Source organism: Sitophilus oryzae, unplaced genomic scaffold (genome assembly GCF_002938485.1).
Source record: "Sitophilus oryzae breed Bouriz unplaced genomic scaffold, Soryzae_2.0 scaffold_1395_pilon_pilon, whole genome shotgun sequence".
NCBI lineage: Eukaryota > Metazoa > Arthropoda > Insecta > Coleoptera > Curculionidae > Sitophilus > Sitophilus oryzae.
The window spans coordinates 1-21,375 of record NW_022146054.1 but is presented as its reverse complement, the minus strand read 5'-3'; the positions used below and the strand labels follow the sequence as shown (position 1 = coordinate 21,375).

The 21,375-nt window shown below is 32.1% G+C and overlaps 2 non-coding genes and 2 pseudogenes across 2 annotated transcripts; all 4 read left to right on the top strand.

Moving 5' to 3' along the window:
* The first annotated feature begins 2,655 nt into the window (after positions 1-2,655).
* Positions 2,656-3,271, top strand: LOC115875736 (annotated as a pseudogene).
* A 7,006-nt stretch (positions 3,272-10,277) lies between these two features.
* On the top strand, positions 10,278-10,423 carry LOC115875755 (annotated as a pseudogene).
* Positions 10,424-18,068: 7,645 nt separating this feature from the next.
* On the top strand, positions 18,069-18,230 carry LOC115875754. Its single transcript, XR_004049050.1, has one exon. It is a non-coding gene; the product is annotated as a U1 spliceosomal RNA (small nuclear RNA).
* A 2,769-nt stretch (positions 18,231-20,999) lies between these two features.
* On the top strand, positions 21,000-21,121 carry LOC115875756. Its single transcript, XR_004049051.1, has one exon. It is a non-coding gene; the product is annotated as a U5 spliceosomal RNA (small nuclear RNA).
* Positions 21,122-21,375: the final 254 nt, after the last annotated feature.

Here is a 21,375-nt window from a genome sequence, read left to right as displayed (position 1 = left end):
ATCTATAGTCATGCATTATCTAAACAGGTGCATTAGGTAAATGTCTCTTACCTTCAAATATAACAAATAAATGCTCTAATTTCCATTTTTCAAAACTCTTTAAAGAATCCATATATCCTAAAATTTGTCCATAAAAAATGACAATGCATGTTAATAACGATCACTAATTTGTTATACGATATGCGTTTAAAAGCAAAATTATGCAAATTCCAAGCAACAAAATCCGTGCGTACTATGATGTGCGACTTATAAAATGCGACGTACGACTGATCGGACTGCCGACCGATTGTATATACCGTCCTTCGTCATCGTCTTTGCGTGTCATTATTTTTTCATCAAAAAGTATTTAGCTATTGGAAAAATGGCCATGTTTCTTGAATGAAGTACTCCTAGCGTATTTTTCTTATTATCTTAAAACAAAAGTAACATGCACTTGGTTGAATGAAAAGAGAAATTTGATTAAAGAGAAATTTTCGAATTTTTCCAGAGAACCAGTTTTCTTGAGCCAAGAGAGTTTTTCTTCAGGCAAAATATTTTCTTTTACGCTAAAATAAATTCTCTTGCCACTATTTTTTTTTTTCAAGAACAATGACGACTTTAGTTCAAGTCCATCTTTTTTATCGGTGCAACATTTCCACATAACATATTCTCCAATTTGTGTACCCAGCTATTGTATTATGGAGACAGTGGCCTTTAACCGGAAGAAATATATATATATATATATTTTTTATTTCATTCATTGATCAGTCTCAGTGGCGATATTGGAATACCTAAATTCAAATGACATCTTTATAAATTCTTCTTGTTATCTTTTAAACTTTAAGTTCTGTTAAAATTAAAAATAAATAAAATAATTTATGAATATAATATACCGCTAAAATAAAGGGTTTCCCAATAAGAACGCTCGATCTTTAAAGATTAATAAAATAAAAAGTTCAAATAAGACGGATATAATTTATCACTTATTTTAAAACATATATCGTGACATTATGTTTTAAAAATTATGTCGCAAATGTCCGCCGCGGCTTTGCCTGGTGAGTCGAATTCTGCGAGTCCAGTTTTCGATGACCTGATTGCACAAGTGTGGCTCAATCGCAGCAATTTCTCGTCTGATGTTGGCTTTAAGAGCGTCAACAGTTCGTGGTTAGTTGGCATAAACACGAGATTTAATGAAACCCCACAGAAAAAAATCCAACGGAGTTAAATCGCATGATCTTGGCAGCCAAATTACGTCGCCATTGCGCGATAAAACAGACCCCTCGAACTGCTCATGCAATAATCACACAATAATGTCACTGTTTCATGTGCAATATGGCACATTGCTCCGTCTTGTTGAAACCACATGTTTCTAAGATTCATACCACCCACTGTAGGCCACAAAAATGTTCTTAGCATAGCTCTATACCGCTCACCGTTGACAGTAATTTGGTAATAAAATTTCACGATGTCGACACCTTTTTCTATATTAAATGTCAGGGCTTACTGAATATTCCTGACAGAGATAACGCGTGTGTGACTGTCGACCCTGCAATGTGCTGTTGCCAAAGATCGAGCGTTCTTATTGGGAAACCCTATATAATGAAAAATTACACATTTTATATAGTAATCTTCTAAATAACAGGACTACAAATAGCACAAAATAATTAATCCTGAATTACGGTTCTTTGATATTGAAGCGGCGGCACAATTTAATTTCTGTTCTATTTTCCTTTTTTAATTTTTATTGATGGTAATAAAGTAGCTGTGTGGTCATTTGCTGGTCTGCGTTTCACGTCGATCTTCATTAATAACCAAGCCTCGAGAATTCTATGAGTGTCAGATCAAATTGAGGAAGTCTCAAGTATTTTCGATCTTCACCAGCACATTCAAACGAATTTTCTACCTGAGTTAATAAATTTAGATTCATTTTATTATTACTGTTGTTACAGGTGTCTGGAAATATCATAGGAATCACGCAAGAGTACAATATAGTCCGTTATTTTTTTGTGGTAAAATGAAAGTTTTCATTAATTAAATTTTAATTGAAATATGGTTTAGTTTGCTATTGTATGTTACGGGTTCAACTTTCGTATAGCCGAAATCTGTTATATAAAAAATGACTTTATATATGCGTTCTAGAAGGCGTTAAACAAATATACAAAAATCTTCCTGTGGAAATGCGTCATTTTCATTTTTCGGACTTTAGTATAAGCCCAAACTTGTTACATAAAAACTAGTCTTCGGGGTGTGTTTTAGACATTTTTCTAAATTTAAAAATACAAAAAATTCCTGCGGAAATGTGTCAATGTCATTGTGCACTTTTGTTTTTCGCCCATTTTTTCAGTTTAAACTTCACGGGACCCGGGAGCGAATAGGGGTGCTGGGTGGGGTAAAACATCGTTCGGAGGAATAACAATTCTTGTAGAATAGATAATATAATAAGGCAAATATATTATTGTATAAACTGCCTACTTTTTAGAAAATGGTGTGCATGTTACGAGGATGGTCTGAAAAGTTTCCGACCTCACCGTGAAGATGGCAGCACTCGTAGATAAAAGCTAGTGAATTTTCATTGTTCATCTTTTGACAGTTATTCACCAAAGTTTCAGCCATTTTGGATGCGCAGTTGTTATGTAACAGTCGTTTTGGTGAGTTGATGTCAGTGTTTTTGTGAAAATGGGCAAAATCGAGTATCGAGCTGTCATTAAATATCTGGTTTTGAAAGGCAATACGCCTACACAAATTAAACATGAGTTGGATTCTGTGTATGGGGACTCTGCACCATCATTTACCACAGTGAAATTTTGGGCAGCTGAATTTAAACGTGGCCGTAAGAGCTTGGGAGACGATGAACGTTCGGGACGTCCAAAAACTGCAACTACCGACGATAACATCGCCAAAGTTCATCAAATAGTGCTAGACGACCGCCAAATTAAAGTGAGAGAGATAGCAGAGGTTATGAACATATCAAAAGAACGTGTTTGTCACATATTAAATCAAGATTTAGGCATGAGAAAGCTGTCCGCGCGTTGGGTGCCGCGTTTGCTCACGCTAGGCCAAAAGCGTGTTCGTATGAACATTTCCAACGCTATGTTAGCGCAGTTTAGGCGCAATAAATCCGAGTTTTGGCGTCGATTAATTACTAGTAGTAAATGAAACTTGGATACACCACTATACACCAGAAACAAAAATATAGTCCAAACAGTGGACGGCAAAGGGAGAACCGGCTCCAAAAAAAGCAAAAACTTATTACGTTATTTCGGCTGGGAAGAGCATTCTTGACTGTTTTTAAAGATAAATCATGAGTGTACAATTGATTATATATTCAAAAGGAAAAAACCATCACAGGGCATACTACGCATCATTTCTTGACAAGCTAAAAGCAGAACTTACGGAAAAACGGCCACATTTTACAGAAAAAGGAAATCCTGTTTCACCAAGATAACGCACCGTCTCACACCTCAGCGGTTGCCATGGCGAAAATCCACGAATTACGGTTTGAACTGCTTGACCATCCGCCTTACTCACCAGATCTAGCCCCTAGCGACTTCTTTTTGTTCCCTCATTTAAAAATTGCACTCGGAGGACAGAGATTTTCCTCAAATGAAGAGGCAATCACCTTTACTATGTTAAAAAATAAAATAAAATTTTAAAAAATAAAATAAAATATTCAGAAAAAATGTCTTCTATCTTTGTTAGGTCGGAAACTTTTCAGACCACCCTCGTATAGCGATTGTAGCGATATTAAGCTGATAAGAACAGATATTATTCATTGATCTGTGTTAAAGGTCGGGAAGAGGATAAGTATCCGTTCTAAAACATGAAAAAGGCAAAATTCCGTTGACTATTTTGTGATGATAACAAGGTTTGAATACTGGTAAAACATTTTTGATATTATACGATGTATTAATGAAATTTAGTCAGTAGTCAGTAGATAGATACTTTGTATATCGCTTGTAGGTACACTTACTTCCTTTCGCTTTGCTTGAAGTTTATATTTGAAATGTCTCGAATAATTATGAAAGAATCGCAATTGCCAAGAACACGACATGAAGCATTTTAGTTTTCCATTGACAATGGATTCTGGGTACCGGCGTGAATAGAACGCATACATCGATACATTTTTCACATACCAAGTAATTCGACCGAATTACTTTTTTGACCACTTTAGTTCCGAGTCGAACACAAATCGCGGAGGTGAACAGTCTGCAGCACTAAGGCACTACAAACTGTGCCAACCTCCCCGGCTATTCCGCACATTTCTTTTGGTGTTTTTATAATCGGAAAAATGTCTAAAATTTAATACAAACATTGATATAAATGTAACTGATTTCAGCTATTCTAAGTCAAATCTGAAAATTTTTCGCAGACAATTTTTTTTGTGTTTTTTATGTCCAGAAAAATGACTAAAAAACATCCCAGAAGCTAGTTTTAATGTAACAGATTTAGGCTATTCTAAAGTCCGGAAAATGAAAATGACGCATTTCCGCTGGAAAATTTTTGTATATTTGTACTCCTAACGTCTTCTAGAATGCATATATAAAGTCATTTTTTATATAACAGATTTCGGCTAAACGAAAGTTCACTCTATGTATGTTGTTATAAAAGTGAGAATAAAAAATATTTATGTTTTAAACGGTTTGTCTATAAAAAGTAGCGATGGGAACTATCGAATGAATTAGACTATCGAATGGTTACTGAATGAATGATTTCAACTATCGAATGGTTTTATTCGAATAAAATCATTCATTCATTTGTATACTAAAGCATATGTGACAACCTCGCCGTGCGACTAAATGGTTATCGTTGAGCCACGACTATCGAATTCTTTTGATAAATGAAAAATGAAATTTAGTATTCGTTTGATTTTTGTGGTGCGTCAGTGGCATTAGTTCTTCCAAATTTTTTATAACTTCACCTTATAAATACTGTGCTATTTTGGCGTTTATTAAAATATTTAAAAAAGTACTAAATAGTAGTTTTTTTTAATTGAATGCACACGCACACAGTGTGCAGGTGTCAAAATTTTTCGAAAATTTGTGTGATTTTCCGTAGCCCGATCTTTCAATTATTTTATTTTATATGGTATATATGATTCTATTTTTTTAATGGGAAATTTTGAGAAGTAGCAATTTTTAAGAGATGAGATGAACTTAAAATTAATTTTAAATACATATTTATTTTAGATGTTTAATAATACGAATTAGTTAGACTTATTAATCATATTTAAGTAATGTGGATTTATTAAATGGGGTTCTCAAACTCAAACTGTGGGGTGAGAACATTAAATTGAAAGTTTTACACGTGCCAATTTTAAAAAAAGTTAGCAATGTTTGTTTTTGTTTACATGATAATTCTCTTACATGTAGTTTTTTTGCGAAGAAATATTTCATTTATTTTTTAAAGTAAATGCCAGTAAAATAAATATTATTTTAAATAGTAATATAAAATTACCTAATATAAATAATTTTGATCTCTAATTTCTTATTTATATTTTCCTTCCATTACACTGCATGCTTAGAAAATTAATAAATGTTTATATTTCATGATTTTTAAAGTTTGTTAATACAACAAATTAGTTCTATATTATTGATATTTAATAAACTAACGTTGCCAAAAAATTTGAAGACTATATTATTTTTTAAATAGGATCTAATATAAATAATTTTGACATCTAATTTGTTGTTTATATTTGCTACTACGTAAAAAATGTTTATATTAAATTATTTTAAATTTTGTTGTTATAGGTATAACAAATTATTACTATTATTATTATTTTTATTAAACCAGTCTTTGCTTAAAAACAGTAAAAACCATTTTCCACATCCAAAATATTTTATTATCTAACCTAACCTAACCTAACAACAGAATATTAATAAAAAAAATGCAAAAATATTTATACATACTATCGCTAACTAATTAAAGCCAAAGCAATATTCTTTGCTAATATCAACTAATACCAATATATGGCAACAGCCCTTCATAATGTATTTCTGTGTAAATACTAGCACCTCAATAAAAATAATGTGTCCTTATTATATGACTCCGCAAAAAATCAAAGATTCCGACTTCTTTCATAGCATTGCCACCGACCGCTGTCGGGTTTCTCGGAAAGAAACCTACGTCGCCGGGCGACAACTAAACTCCAGTTAATATTTTATTATAATCGGTCCTGACGAATAAATGAATTTGATAAATGAATGAATTTTATAAATGAATGGTTTTGCTGTCAATTACAAGAATACAATATTTCAAGGCAGATGGCATGAATCTATTCGATAATTTTTATTCGAATAGTTTTCAACGAATGTTTTTTTACTAGGTATCGAATTATTCGAATGAATTGCAACTATCGAATGTTTCGATAGTATTCATTCGATAGTTCCCACTACTAATAAAAAGTATTCCCTATAGTTTTCATTTTTTGGCATTAAAATGTGCAATTCTCGTGAATTTTGTTTGTTTTGTGTTAAATTTTATTGGATTATAAAATTACATACACATTTTGTTTAATTTTTTATTTTAGTTTCTAAAAAAAATAGAAAAATATTCCAGTGATAACCCATATGCACGTCCCTGATGAATATATCGACACTTTTTTAGCTTTAAAATATGTCGCATTTGTAATAACTTTTACCCTCAAAATTTCATTCGAAACGCTAAAAGTACTTGCAAGAAAATTATAAGTCGAAAAAATATTAAGACTTTAACACCCTGTAGCTACGAAACAAAGCAGAACCAGACCTATATTGATATGAAAAATAAATCTTATTTTTACGTGAGGAATCTTCCCACGAGGAGATGGCACATCTTTTGAAATACCCTCACTGAAAAAAAGGATCTCTCAGTCCAAATGAATATGACTTTGACCCAAAAGATTGCGCTTTTCAATAGGGTCAAGAACGACGTTTCTTTGTTCAAAGCATTAACTATCTTTTTCATAAGCTTTAAAAAATTACTTTAGAGAATAGAAGGAGAATCTATCTGTCCAAAGTATTTCAATCTTGACCCAAAATGAATATGCAAAAGAAGTTCTTGCTACAAGAACAATAGTCTCTTTGATTCATGCAAAGATTCTTGATTGAAAAGGGACCATTTCTTGATAAAAGAGACACTTTTCTTAAAACAATAGCGAATACTATTGACTCAACTTCATTTATTTTGATCTAAGAGAAGTCTATACATCATATACAGGCATATTACGGTACCTATATTATTTTTTCCGATAAATTTAGGTTTTCCTGGTCTGTAGTAAATAAAGTGATATTATTTTCCTCGATAGTAGTTATTTCTGCTTCTTCACTCCTTGGTATTTTTGGGGTGGTTCATCACTCTACAAATTACAAAGAAATGTTACATTACGATTAATCAAAGTAAACAAATAAATTATTAAAATTATAAGCTTTCGTCACATTTTGAATTTTTTAATACGACTTGAAATTCTAAAATTTTTGTAATTATTTGCATAAAAAAAATCGATACCTATATTCTTATTCTATAGTCACGCATGCATTATCTAAACAGGTGCATTAGGTAAATGTCTCTTACCTTCAAATATAGCAAATAAATGCTCTAATTTCCATTTTTTCAGAAACTCCTTTAAAGAATGTAATAAAATGCATGTTAATAACCATCACTAATTTGTTATACGATATGCGTTTAAAAAGCAAATTATGCAATATTCCTAGTGGAAATTCCAAGCAACAAAACCCGTACGTACTATGATGTGCGACCTATGAAATGCGACGTATGACCAGGGTTGCCACAAGAAAATTTTTTATTGTGCAGAACTTGACCATAAAAATGTGTAGCATTGTGTAGCAATCCATGACCAATATAATTGTAAACTATCCAATAAGACCAAGAATAAGACGTAAAATCGCCAAATTTTAAAGCATAATTACGAGTCTCGATAAGGGTCTCACTTCCACTCGTTTGTATACGTCAATATATTCATTTCCCATTTCATTTCTTGTCATGCCAGCAAATATTGTAATGACGTCAAAATTGATGTCGCGAAACTAACGATATTATGGAAAAATTAGACCGGTTAAAAAGTCTGTTTAAAAACTGTGAACAATTCAGGACTGTTTAATCGGCCAAATTTGACCATAGAAACTGCAGTCCTTGATATGGGAGGAAAAGTGAAATAGAATTGAATATTATTCACATATGCCAACGAGTGGACCGAACTCCAGTGAAATTTGGCCTCTGAATTTGGCCAAAGTACGTTTTATGTATTATTTAAGGAATGAAGCAATCCTGTCTATTTACCGTTTTTGACTCGACCAATAGATGACCGAAAATTATATTTGTCAGTTCAAAATTTAAAGTTCACTTGCGACACTCTTTTAATAACTTAGATGACTTAAAAGCAAAAAAAAAGCTTTTGTCAGCTGATTTACTGTTCTGGTATTATTTTTTATAATAAATATGTAAATTCCCAAAATGTGTAGCACAGGCCATTGTGGTGTAGCTGTGCAGTCATGGAAGCAAATGTGTAGCAAAATACACAATTGTGTAGCTTGTGGCAACCCTGCGTACGACTGATCGGACTGCCGACTAATTGTATGTATTATACCGCCCTTCGTCATCGTCTTTGCGTGTCGTTATTATTTTTCATCAAAAGAGTATTTAGCTATTGGAAAAATGGCCATATTTCTTGAATGAAGTACTTCCTAGCGTGAAAATAGATTCAAGAGAAATTTTCGAATGTTTCCAGAGAACCAGTTTTCTTGAGTTAAGAGAGTTTTTCTTCACGCAAAATATTTTCTTTTACGCTAAAATAAATTCTCTTGCCACTAATTTTTTTTTCAAGACCGACGACGACTTTAGTACAAGTCTATCTTTTTTATCAGTGCTGTTATAAATTAAAAGGATGGGGGTTAATAGCCATAAGCCCCGTTGTTGCAGATAAAAAACTTAGTACCCGCATACGTATATCTAGGCATTCTCTCACAAAACTACTCGTATGCTCTCAGATAGTACGAACAGATATCCCTGTCCACGTAAAACCTGGTCGAAACGAACTCTGTCAGCAACACTCCTCTAACAAACCAAATATTATTTATATGTGCAAGTTACAAACGTTTAGTAGTTTGAAATATTGTTGCTGGCGAGCAACAAATGCAGCGATAAATTAATTTTACAATCTGAAAGTTTTATCTTGGGTAAGGAAGGATGGTGGCGTCGTAATTGTAGCGAATGTAACAATTTTTAATTCGCTCGCTGGAGAGAACGCGTATGTGAGTCGGGTCCGAGACATTATTAGACGGTTTGCGGTGCGGAAGTTAATGAAGTTGTTAACTGTAATAGCGGCGGATTTACGGCCATTGTAAATGCTAATAATTAATTACTGTGGCAGTAGTTTTAGGTTTAGTGTTCTTATCATTTTAGTGTAATCAAAGGTTTAATTCGTTGCTAAGTTCAAGCAAAATATAGCGCTTGTTGAAACGTTGGGATATAATGTATAGTGGTTTAGGGAACAGGTAATTTAAATAGTATGAAATGCTTGTTATATTTTCAATAGCTGTTGGCAGCTTATATTTTCAAAAGATGGAATTTATATATATTATAACTTCGATTCTATTAAATGTTTTCATCCAGAAAATTAGCAAGTCTTTAGACACAGTAATAAAAGTTAATGTTTAATCGGTTCATTCTCATACTGTTTACGACTAGTTCTACATATCTAATCTACGCGAACGATCATTTTTATTGAAAAGAGCAAGTCGCATGCGCGTCGTCAAATTTATGAAATTCAAAATGCCAGAATTAAATGTTTTTTTGTCACATTCCTTCCATAGACACAAATCCAGTAGACGTACTTTATATACGAAGAGTCAGTTCCAAAGCTTCGCTACAGATGGTACTACCGTCTAGAACTCGTCGTAAACATTTTATCGCGACGATTGACCTTGGAAAGCTCCGCCGAACAAAGCATACTTACCTGGCATGATACAAAGAATACAAGGTATGATATTGCGCAGGTTGGTCACTACGTCACAGGTGATAAACGGCACCATTGGTCGGCAAGTTCCGCGCGCCAATTTTAAATTGTCAAACAGATGACACAATAAATGTGAAAATAATTTTCAAATGTCAAGCTCGATGATTTGACTATGTTTGACTGCTTATAACTTTGGGGGTTATGTCCTAATTCACCCTATTTTAGGTCTTTTTTAATTGAGTGGTGCCAATACGAGGATATTTTTTGTAGATGGCTGCGTCTGGGTGAGGTATGCGCAAACTTAACGAGATTGGAACCGCTATCGATCATACCTTGTTTTCTTTATACCATGCTTACCTGGCGTAGAGGTTACCGTGATCAACAAGGCGGTTCCTCCAGAGTGAGGCCCTCCCATTGCACTACGGCTGGGCTGACCCCTGCGATTATCCCTAATGCGGATAACTCGGGCGCGCAATTTTTGGTAGTCGGGACCATAAAATAATAAATACAAGAAGAAGTGTCAAGTCAATGTTAAATTATGGAAACAGCGTGGCTGCCTGGGTAACTAATTTTCAGATATGGCGGCTGGGACATTTGACATGACAATTTCAATTTTATGAAATTTATTTCCGTTTCCGGTTTTAATGGCGGGCTGTTCAGGAGGTTTAAATGAGGGTTAATATACTTTTACTCTTTCTAGTAGTAAATAATACAACAAAAGAAATTACTCAAAAATATTTATTTTGAATTTAGAACAATGTAAATATGCAAATCAACACAATTAAAGAGCTATAAACCACTAAACTACTGTATCAATATCAAATATTTAAATAACATCAGAGATGCTGTGTTAAAGTGAAATAGTAAAGTAACAATGCACTGACTTACAGAAACTTGAAGATAAATAAATGTTTTCACAGCTTCACGGGCGTAAAACTAACTGGAAGCAAAAAAAAGACAACAGGAACACACGCAAAACCTGGAATCAAAAAAATATGTAAAAAACATAAATAGGTATCACAACAAGACCTGTTTGTGAATTAAAATCCAAACAGAACTGAATGAAAATAAAATAGATAAAAAATGATACATATACATCTAATACCTCATTTGTATTTTTAAAATAATCTACATACATAACATTATTGTTATGAAAATACATAATAGGTACCTATGTGATATGTAATTACGCATTCCTGTTCATCTTGTAGATAATTAATGTAAGCTAATAATAGTTCAATAATCACAATTTACCTTGTGCAACTTGCTTTCAATTGCTCAAAATCACCGATCAGTCTTTTAAGTAGAGATACGGAAAAATCCTTGGTAAAGTATATCCCAAGATCCTTGGATCTAAAGCTAAAAAAAATATAAAAACAGTTAATATATTTACCTATTTTTTACATATAATATGGCCCATACCTACTACACGCAGAAACGTCGATTTCATCATTTTTTCTTCATGTAATTAATACCATATATACTTTATTAAAATGTTAACAAGGAACTTTATACCAAAAAACATCTTTGTACTTATAAATTTCAGCCAAAATATCATAAACAAACTTCCAATCAAATCTAAAACGGCAAAAAATTAAAATGGTGCCCGACCTTGCCAGAGGCCTCGGGAGTTGACACATGGCTGACACACAGACAAAAGAAGAGGACGCCGACGTGCATAAAAATGTTCCGTAACTGAAATTGACCAATCATATAGAAATATTCAGATTTTTGTCTAGGACAGTCTAGAAGGCCATGCTTTCTGCCTGGGTAAGACCGCGCCAGAACTGTTTCCAATTTTCCGGTTTACTGTCACCCCCCTGGTCGGGACTGCGTACGCGCTGTCCCGATGTTTATTAAACAAAAATTAATATTTGTAATAATTGTTCTAAATGAAGTTGCATGTTATGTACTATATTACATAGATAAAAGAAAATAATCTACTATTAAGATAGATATGAAACTTAACAGTAAAATTTTGGGTCAAAGCGCCCCTCCGTGTTTTTAGTGAAGACTACGTTTAACCCAGCGCCTTCGCCTTTTCTGCTGTAAATGTTTTTTATGTTTATATTTGAATTCAAAGGATTTATTTTAAAGTTACACTGATATATTAGTATATCAGAGTAACTTTAATAAAACATAAGAATATATATATTTTACAATTTATTTTTTATTTATTTTACAGAGTTTCATGTAAATGATCGAAAGTCGACTGGCTGTCGAATGAATAGACCGAGATTTAGAGATTTTAAAGCGAACGAAAAAAAATCAAACAACGAATACATACCATATATTTTCTTTTATCTAAGATACATACCTTATCGTATTTTGGAAACACGTACATTTTCGCAGTTTTCTTAGTTTCTTTTGCAAGATGCAAACACAACAAAAGCACCATTTCGAAGTAAATAAACAATAAAACTATTTCTGACTATGATATTTCAAATTTGGGTAGATCAGAAAATTAATAACAAACAAATGAGTATTTGCAAACGCAGGGCCAAATTCAATAAAAATCAAAATATTTTCTGCGAAAATCAGGCTTTTTCACTGAAAAGGTATTTTTTGATTTATCAGCAGTCATTGTCAAGTTGACAATTTACAGGGTGTTTTCGAATTAGTCTAAAAAAATTATGAGATTATTGATTCCTCATGTGTTCTTAAAACAATTTTACCATATAACCGTTGGGTCTAAAGTACTTCCTTCCTGATCTACAGGGTGTTAAAAATTAAAAAATCGATTTTTTTGCTTAACATAAATGGTACACCACTGCTTTTTAAAAAGAAAATATATATTTTTTTCTTGACTGGCCATCCTTTTCAACAAAATTGATGTTGATTTTGAGTTTTTTGAGTTTTCTTGTTCATCAAACGGTTGTCGAGAAAAAATAAATATACTTATTAGAGCCACTAATTCGTTTTTCTAACGATTTTTTTTATTTTTTAGATTAATTAGGAAACACCCTGTATAATATGCATATCACAGGCAACCAAATAACCAGAACCTCTAAAAGATATTTTCGCTACACAGCGACATACCGTGTTTTTAGTGTGTACTAAATTATTTTATCAAAATTTCACCATATAAGTTTCCAGGCAATGACTATATTATTACTTATTGATGCTGTGTTCATTTCGTATGTGCTGTTTCACATGGTGCGGTTGGAAAGGTACATTTGACATTTATGAATTCTTCTACACTAGTACCACCGAATACTGTGGTAGTACAGATTTTGTCGTATTTCTAGCTTGTCTAATCTCTTCAAATGTTATGTGTTTCTTTTGATCAGGCTGCCTTGTTCTTATATCCCTAGATTATGATCAGAGTTTTAAGTTTGTTACCACTATTCTATCAATATTTGTTTATTATGAATGATATTTATCAATATTTTTAACATGTGTACCGTATTTTTTTAAGGTAAACTTCACCCACATTGTGACTACCTTTTTGTTTTTTTAGTGCAATAAAGACGTTTATTATTATAATTATTATTATGGTTGAAAGAAACACACACAAACGGCGTCCAGATGGCTTTGAAACATCGATCGATGATACTTCTCATATAATTTTACATACAAAACGATTTTCATTTCCGAGCCATTTTTGACGCCGCGCCGCCGCCGTCTTATTTTATGGGTACTGTTTTGGCTACGCGCTGACATGCACTTTCTAGTCGGCCGATTATTTGATCGGCCAACTTGTTAACTGAACTCACGTAAGTAGTCAAACGATCGCTCGATTAAACCGATTTGTCATTACAAAACTGGATTTTAAAGAGCTAGTATATTAAAAGGGGTAACAGCCAAAATATCAATTTCAAAAACTTTTTTGAGAAATGAAAGATATATTGTTGAAATGTGGAAAAAAAGACAATACTTTTCTATTGAAAATATTAAAATTTACGGCCATTGTAAATGATAATAATTACTTACTGTGACAGTAGTTTCAGCTATAGTGTTTATTTTCATTTTATTGAAATCAAAAGTTTAATTCGTTGCTAAGTACAAACAAAATATAGCGCTTGATGAAACGTTGGGATATAATGTATAGTGGTTTAGGGAACAGGTAATTTAAATAGTATGAAATGCTTGTTATATTTTCAATAGCTGTGGGCAACATATTTTCAAAGATGGAATTTACATATATTATAACTTCGATTTTATTAAACGTTTTCATCCAAAAAATTAGCAAGCTGAATCTTTAGGCACAGAATAAAAGTTAACGTTAATTAGTCTAAAATATTGTTGCTATCAAGCAACAAATGCGGCGATAAATTACTTTTACAATTTGGAAGTTTTATTTGGAGTATGGAAGGATAGTGGTGTCGCGTCGTAATTGTAGCGAATATAGATATTTTTAACTCGCTCGCTGGAGAGAAACGCGTATGTAGTCGGGTCCGAGACATTATTAGACGGTTTGCGGTGCGGAAGTTAATGAAGTTGAAGTTGTTAACTGTAATAGTGGCTGATTTACGGCCATTGTAAATGATAATCATTAATTACTGTGAATTCGGGTGATCGCCATTATACAGGGTTGTTCACCACATACTATACATATAATCATAATAGTTATTACCTATGGAAAAGGAACAACTACTGGAGCAAAATATGAAAATACCAGGTGAAAATGAATAGTTATCTAATGATATTGTTCACTTATACTCATTATTAGACAAAATAGTTAACGGTAAGACCAAATAATATAATTTCTTAGAAAAATATAAGAATATTTAATAAAAACTTAATTAAAAAAACATATGAAAACACCCATGCTAAAATACCCACAATCTCATTTCTCTGTCAAGACTTTTTTTAATAATCTTGACTTTAACATATGATAAAAAAGAGGGAATATGACTTAAATGTACTAATATATTTAATTTGTTTAGTGAAATAGAACTTGTGCAACAAATCAATGTGAAACATTATCAAATAAAGGAAACTGGATCATACCTCCTATACATGTACAGGGTTGTTCACCACATACGACACGAAGTATTGTAGCTAAACGATTAGATTTTTACAAATTGTAAGTTTTGGGTTCGTTGAAGGACTATTAGAGCTACAATTTAAAAATATTTTTACAAGATACAGAGTGTCCCAAATAAGTAAAAAATATCATAGTTGTATTTTTTTAAATGGAACACCCTGTATATTGTTCTATTTTTAGATTCTACGATTGAAATAAAGGTAAATTTGATTAAGGTTTATCACACTTAAACCTTACCGTTTTTGAAATATTTTCAATTTTTTTAAATTGCAGTAAAAATTTTAAGGCTTCATTTCTCCAAGGGCATCAAAGTTTTTAATACTAAATATTTACTGAAGATTATTTATTGATCAGATATTGTGTTGCAATAATAAAAATTTTACTACCTTATACAGAGTGTCCAAAAATTTATATTAAATAATTAATAGCTTTAAACGGCAATAACGTGTTTAATTTAAATGGAACACCCTATATATTTTACGTGAATCATATGCACAATTTAATTGTCTATCAAATTTTATTATACCATTTTTTACCTATCTCTTCAACTTTTTGTAGAAAATGCATTTTCTTATAATTTAGACCTCATTTATCACTATACCCATGGAATATTGACATTTCAGATTTTTTTAAGCAACATATTTTTTTTGCAAGCCTATTGGTATACCAAAAAACTATTTAAATCTTTATAAAGTATATGAATTAAATATACCACCATTATTTCCGACCAAAATTAGTTAATTACATACTTTTAAATTGTTTTAATTAATAAAGTATTCTAAATAAATGTGGATTTGGCTCAAAAATCAATATAATAATAAATTATGAAAATAAACGTCTCTGTTTTTATAAATCAGCATTCGTCAAAAAATGAAATAAAATTTATAAGGCGATACTTTTTACCACACTGTCTAATACACACACAAAATACAGTTTTTTAGTATTTGGAGCAATTATTATTAATCAACATAAACAGTCAATTAATGTAGTCTGAATACTGGGATCATATTAATTGGTCCTTTTTAACAAAAATATTTAAACAGTTTTTTTAATTTTTTTATGAAATAAGCGAGCTATATCGACAATATTAGTATCTGTACTCTTGGAAAATTTGTTACATCTTTAAAAATAATCTACAATGTGAATATTCCATGGGTATAGTGATAAATGAGGTCTAAATTATAAGAAAATGCATTTTCTTCGAAAACTTGAAGAGATAGGTAAAAAATGGTATAAAACAATTTGATAGACAATTACATTGTGCATATGATTCACGCATATAGGGTGTTCCATTTAAATTAACCACGTTATTGCCGTTTAAAGCTATTAATTATTTAATATAAATTTTTGGACACTCTGTATAAGGTAGTAAAATTTTTATTATTGCAACACAATATCTGATCAATAAATAATCTTCAGTAAATATTTAGTATTAAAAACTTTGATGCCCTTGGAGAAATGAAGCCTTAAAATTTTTACTGCAATTTAAAAAAATTGAAAATATTTCAAAAACGGTAAGGTTTAAGTGTGATAAACCTTAATCAAATTTACCTTTATTTCAATCGTAGAATCTAAAAATAGAACAATATACAGGGTGTTCCATTTAAAAAAATACAACTATGATATTTTTTACTTATTTGGGACACTCTGTATCTTGTAAAAATATTTTTAAATTGTAGCTCTAATAGTCCTTCAACGAACCCAAAACTTACAATTTGTAAAAATCTAATCGTTTAGCTACAATACTTCGTGTCGTATGTGGTGAACAACCCTGTACATGTATAGGAGGTATGATCCAGTTTCCTTTATTTGATAATGTTTCACATTGATTTGTTGCACAAGTTCTATTTCACTAAACAAATTAAATATATTAGTACATTTAAGTCATATTCCCTCTTTTTTATCATATGTTAAAGTCAAGATTATTAAAAAAAATCTTGACAGAGAAATTATATTGTGGGTATTTTAGCATGGGTGTTTTCATATGTTTTCTTAAATTAAATATTCTTATATTTTTCTAAGAAATTATATTATTTGGTCTTACCGTTAACTATTTTGTCTAATAATGAGTATAAGTGAACAATATCATTAGATAACTATTCATTTACACCTGATATTTTCATATTTTTCTCCAGTAGTTGTTCCTTTTCCATAGGTAATAACTACTATGATTACTGTTGTATCCGCATTCAATTTCCCGTTATTTTTCTGATGTATAGCCAATCGATTTACCGTATTTTTAGTTATCTAAAAGTAGTTAATGATGTTAGGCATATAGTTATATTTAGAGTTGTTAGAAGTCAACTATTTTCCTTTGTCGAGATGCACCTAAATCTTTCTGTAGAGAAAAAAAGAAGAAATTTCTGTTAACAAAAAAAGAACTGCAAACAAAAAAAAAAGAAAAATTGTTGGATTAATGCATACTTTTTAATTGAAAAAAATATATGTGCAAAATATTACTATAATATTTAAGCTAATGGTTCATATCTGATTCATATAATATGATCTGATCGAGTCACGAAAAGGATTTCCCGGACGGCTGAAGAATCGCCTACGTATTTCAATGCGTAAACAATGAACGAAATGTTAGATGTTAGTGTCTTATTAATGTAAGTTTTATAGATTTAACAGAATTGTGCTTTTATATGAACTACTCATATATCCTACTAATAAGTAAAATTTTTGTATGTAATTATTCACCTCCATACAGAATTCTGAAACCAGCAGCTTATAAATTTCTAGTCTGCACCACCAACAAGCGTCTCTTGCAAACAATTATTTAGAAACAATATGATGAAACATTGCATAATTTCAAAGGATGCAATGCTGAAAAATTAACTTTTTAACCTATAACATAGTTTAAAAAAAGTAATTTTATTAGTATTAGTAATTTTATAGTAGTACATCCCAATAAAATCGTTTCTGCACGAAAATAACTTTTTCATTACATTATTATCAGAAGTTTTTTATATAATAAACTCTTGAATAAATATTGCATCCTGTCCCGGTCTCGTTCTCGACTGAGACTAAAGATTCAGGTTCGGTCGGACCTTAGTTCCAATGCTTCAGTACAGATGGTACTACTGTTTAGAACTCGCTGTAAACATTTTATCGCGACAATTGACCTTCCAAAGCTCCGTCGAACAAAGCATACTTACCTGGCGTAGAGGTTACCGTGATCAACAAGGCGGTTACTCCAGGGTGAGGCCCTCCCATTGCACTACGGCTGGGCTGACCCCTGCGATTATCCCTAATGCGGATAACTCGGGCGCGTAATTTTTGGTAGTCGGGACTGCGTACGCGCTGTCCCGGTATTTAATGAATGAATATCAGTCTAAATCCATGGTCCAAAGAATACAAGGTATGATATTGCGCAGGTTGGTTGCTACGTCACAGGTGATAACAGGCGCTATTGGTCAGCACGCCTCGCGCGCCAGTTCAAATCGTCAAGATATTGTTATAAACTTGTTTTTTTGTTTATATACCGTCATTGAATTATCGCTAAGCAAGTTACTGTGGAGCAGTGCATAAGGAGTCGGGCTAGGAAGCGAGAGACCGGAGTTCGAATCTCGGTCGGGACATAACTTTTTATTTATTTTTTTAAATACTGTTGTATTCTATAGTTTATTTTTGTAGTATAAAAAAAAGAACTATTTATTCTGTGATTTTTTAATCTCCGGTATTAATATAAATTGATTGTTGGTACAATACCTCATTTAATATAAAATAATATTCTACTTTTTGAAATGTATCGGGCCCTAATTGTACCTAAAAGTAAAATATATTTTTACTGATATACCATATTGTAAACTATTTAATATTTCAGTCACTTAAAAAGTTAATTTGCATTGAATAATTGCCTACCATTAAAGTAAATTTGAGCTATATAATCCTTGATGGGCATCTTCCTCTAAATTTTGGGTTTCGTTCAACCGATTTATTCTCAAAACCTGAAACATCTACATATAAAAAGAAGCACAGGTCACTAATTATAATAAACCTCACCCTTGGAATTACTTCCACTAATTATAATAAACTTCACCCTTGGAATTACTTCTATCACAATTACAATACATTCATCTGCATTGGCATTTTCTACTGTTCAATGGGAAACAATAAACTTTCCAACATTTTTTAAATGATGTAACAATTCCTCTTGTGGTTACTTTTCCATAGATATCCTCATCTCTGTCCTCATGTGAATTCAGAGGCAATGAACATGAAAATTATTTACTATAAACATCGCAAACTAAAAACCTAATAAACAATTTTATACCGAATATAGAAATAAATTTAGTATTCTTACCTATTATCGTCCAAATCCATGTTAATAGATAATTATTATTTTTAAATATATTTTTGGAACTGCTGGTTTTAGTAATTATTAAATTAAACGAACTAAAAAGTCTTAAAAATAAACAATTCTTAACCATAACCCATCCATAACCCCAAAAAATACAGATCTCCTGTCAACTTTCTTTATTTTTTATTTATTCATTGTTTTCCTAGTGACGTCACTGGTGGTATGCGCGAACTGAACGAAATTAGAGCCGCTATCGATCATACCTTGTATTCTTTGTACCATGGTCTAAATCTGTCCTATATGAAACTGTGTGAATTATTCTTGCTATGCTGGTACGTGCTGTTTCACATTCACATGGTGCGGTTGGAAAAGTATATTTTTGAATACTTGTACAGTAGGGTGGTAGTACCACTGAATATTGTGGTAGTACAGATGTTTGTTGCATTTATAGCCTGTCTAAGCTCATAAAATGTTTTATTCTGGTATCTCGCGTTGCCTACTTTTGACTATGGAAATGACATTTCTTTTATTTTATAATTCTCTATGATCCCTAGATTATGATCGAAAAAACGTATAATGAGAATCGATCTTAAGCAATCAAACGATCGGTCGACTAAAACGTGCGCTCACTGAATCGGCCGACTAAATCGATTAGTCATTACAAAAACAGATTTTAAAGAGTCTGTTTGTGTAAGTACTCTGGAATCACGAAGAAAAGAAAAAACCATAAAAAACATTATTGGATACATCCCGTAACAAAGCAACGGTTTATCAATTAGAGTTGGGTTTTTTTATTGTTGCATCGTTTATTAAATTGTAATTTTTATAAATTGTATAAGGAATGATAGATGTCCTTTTAGTCCAATCTTCCTCGTTATTCATTTTTCTTAAACTTATAAACAACATAGAGACATACCAAATTTCAAACAAATGGTGCTTTCTTAGCTTATATTTACTAGGTGCTACACCACTAGAATACTAGAAGATATTATAATAGTTAATATATTTACATATTTAGTTTAAAGTTAGTCCTTGTTGAGTGCAGACACGTTAAAAAGGCATATTTTATATATTAGGTGGCCGACTAAAGCTTGATTTTCATGCATCCGTTGTCCGACGATACGATGATACCATATTAATTTTATTGGTTGAATTCAAAGACTTCGATTGGTTAGAAACGGTTAACCAATCGAAGCCTTTTAATTCAACCAATAAAAGTAATATCGTATCGTCGGACAACGGATGCATGAAAATCAAGCTTAAGAAGGTTGTAATACCCAGTTTTGTCTCTGGGCAGAAACTATTTAATCGGCCGACTATTTGATTGCATGTGTGCGCGGCTCCATAAGATCATATTAACAAATATTAGTTTCAGTTTTGAAATTAAATAGTGGGCCAACTGCAAATTGCATGTAGCGCGTAGCCAGTTTCCAGACAGCGTTTGGCTAGACATCAAATTTTTAGTCGGCGCGGCTGACTATTTAGATCTAAAATTGAAAACAATAATTCTTATGTAGCCGATCGGTCGACTATTTCATTGCATGTGTGCACAGCTCAATAAGAATATATTAGTTTCAATTCTGAAAATAAATATTCAGACGACTAAAAATTACACGTCAGTGTCTCAAGTTTGTAGAAACAAAGACGTAAAAGTACCAAATTGATAGTACCAAAATGATAATAGTCCGGATTCATTTCAGTAGATGGCGCCACATTTAAAACCTCGCCGACCAAGTTACAAATCCTCTGTTGATAATGCAAATTGTTGAAAGGGGCCGGCACTCTGGATTCCCGTCAGAGCGAATAAATCTTTCGCCTTTTACTAAAGATTTCCGTGGCGGGGATCAACTCAAATGAGTCTATAACAGAATTTTTCTCTGCCCTGGTTTTTACCAAGGCATTTTAATAAGACAAGTATAATTGGTGGTTTAGAGTAGAGGAGATTGGATCCATGGCATGGTACAAAGAAAACAAGGTATGATATTACGCAGGTTCGTCGCTACGTCACAGGTCACAAGCAGGGGGGTGACAGTGAGATAGGAAAATTGGAAACAGTCATTAGTGTCATTCCTGTCATTCTCCTCACGACAAGTATGGCCGCCTAGACAAGGACAGCATTGTTTTTGTCTAACTATTGTCTAACTTCACAGTTTA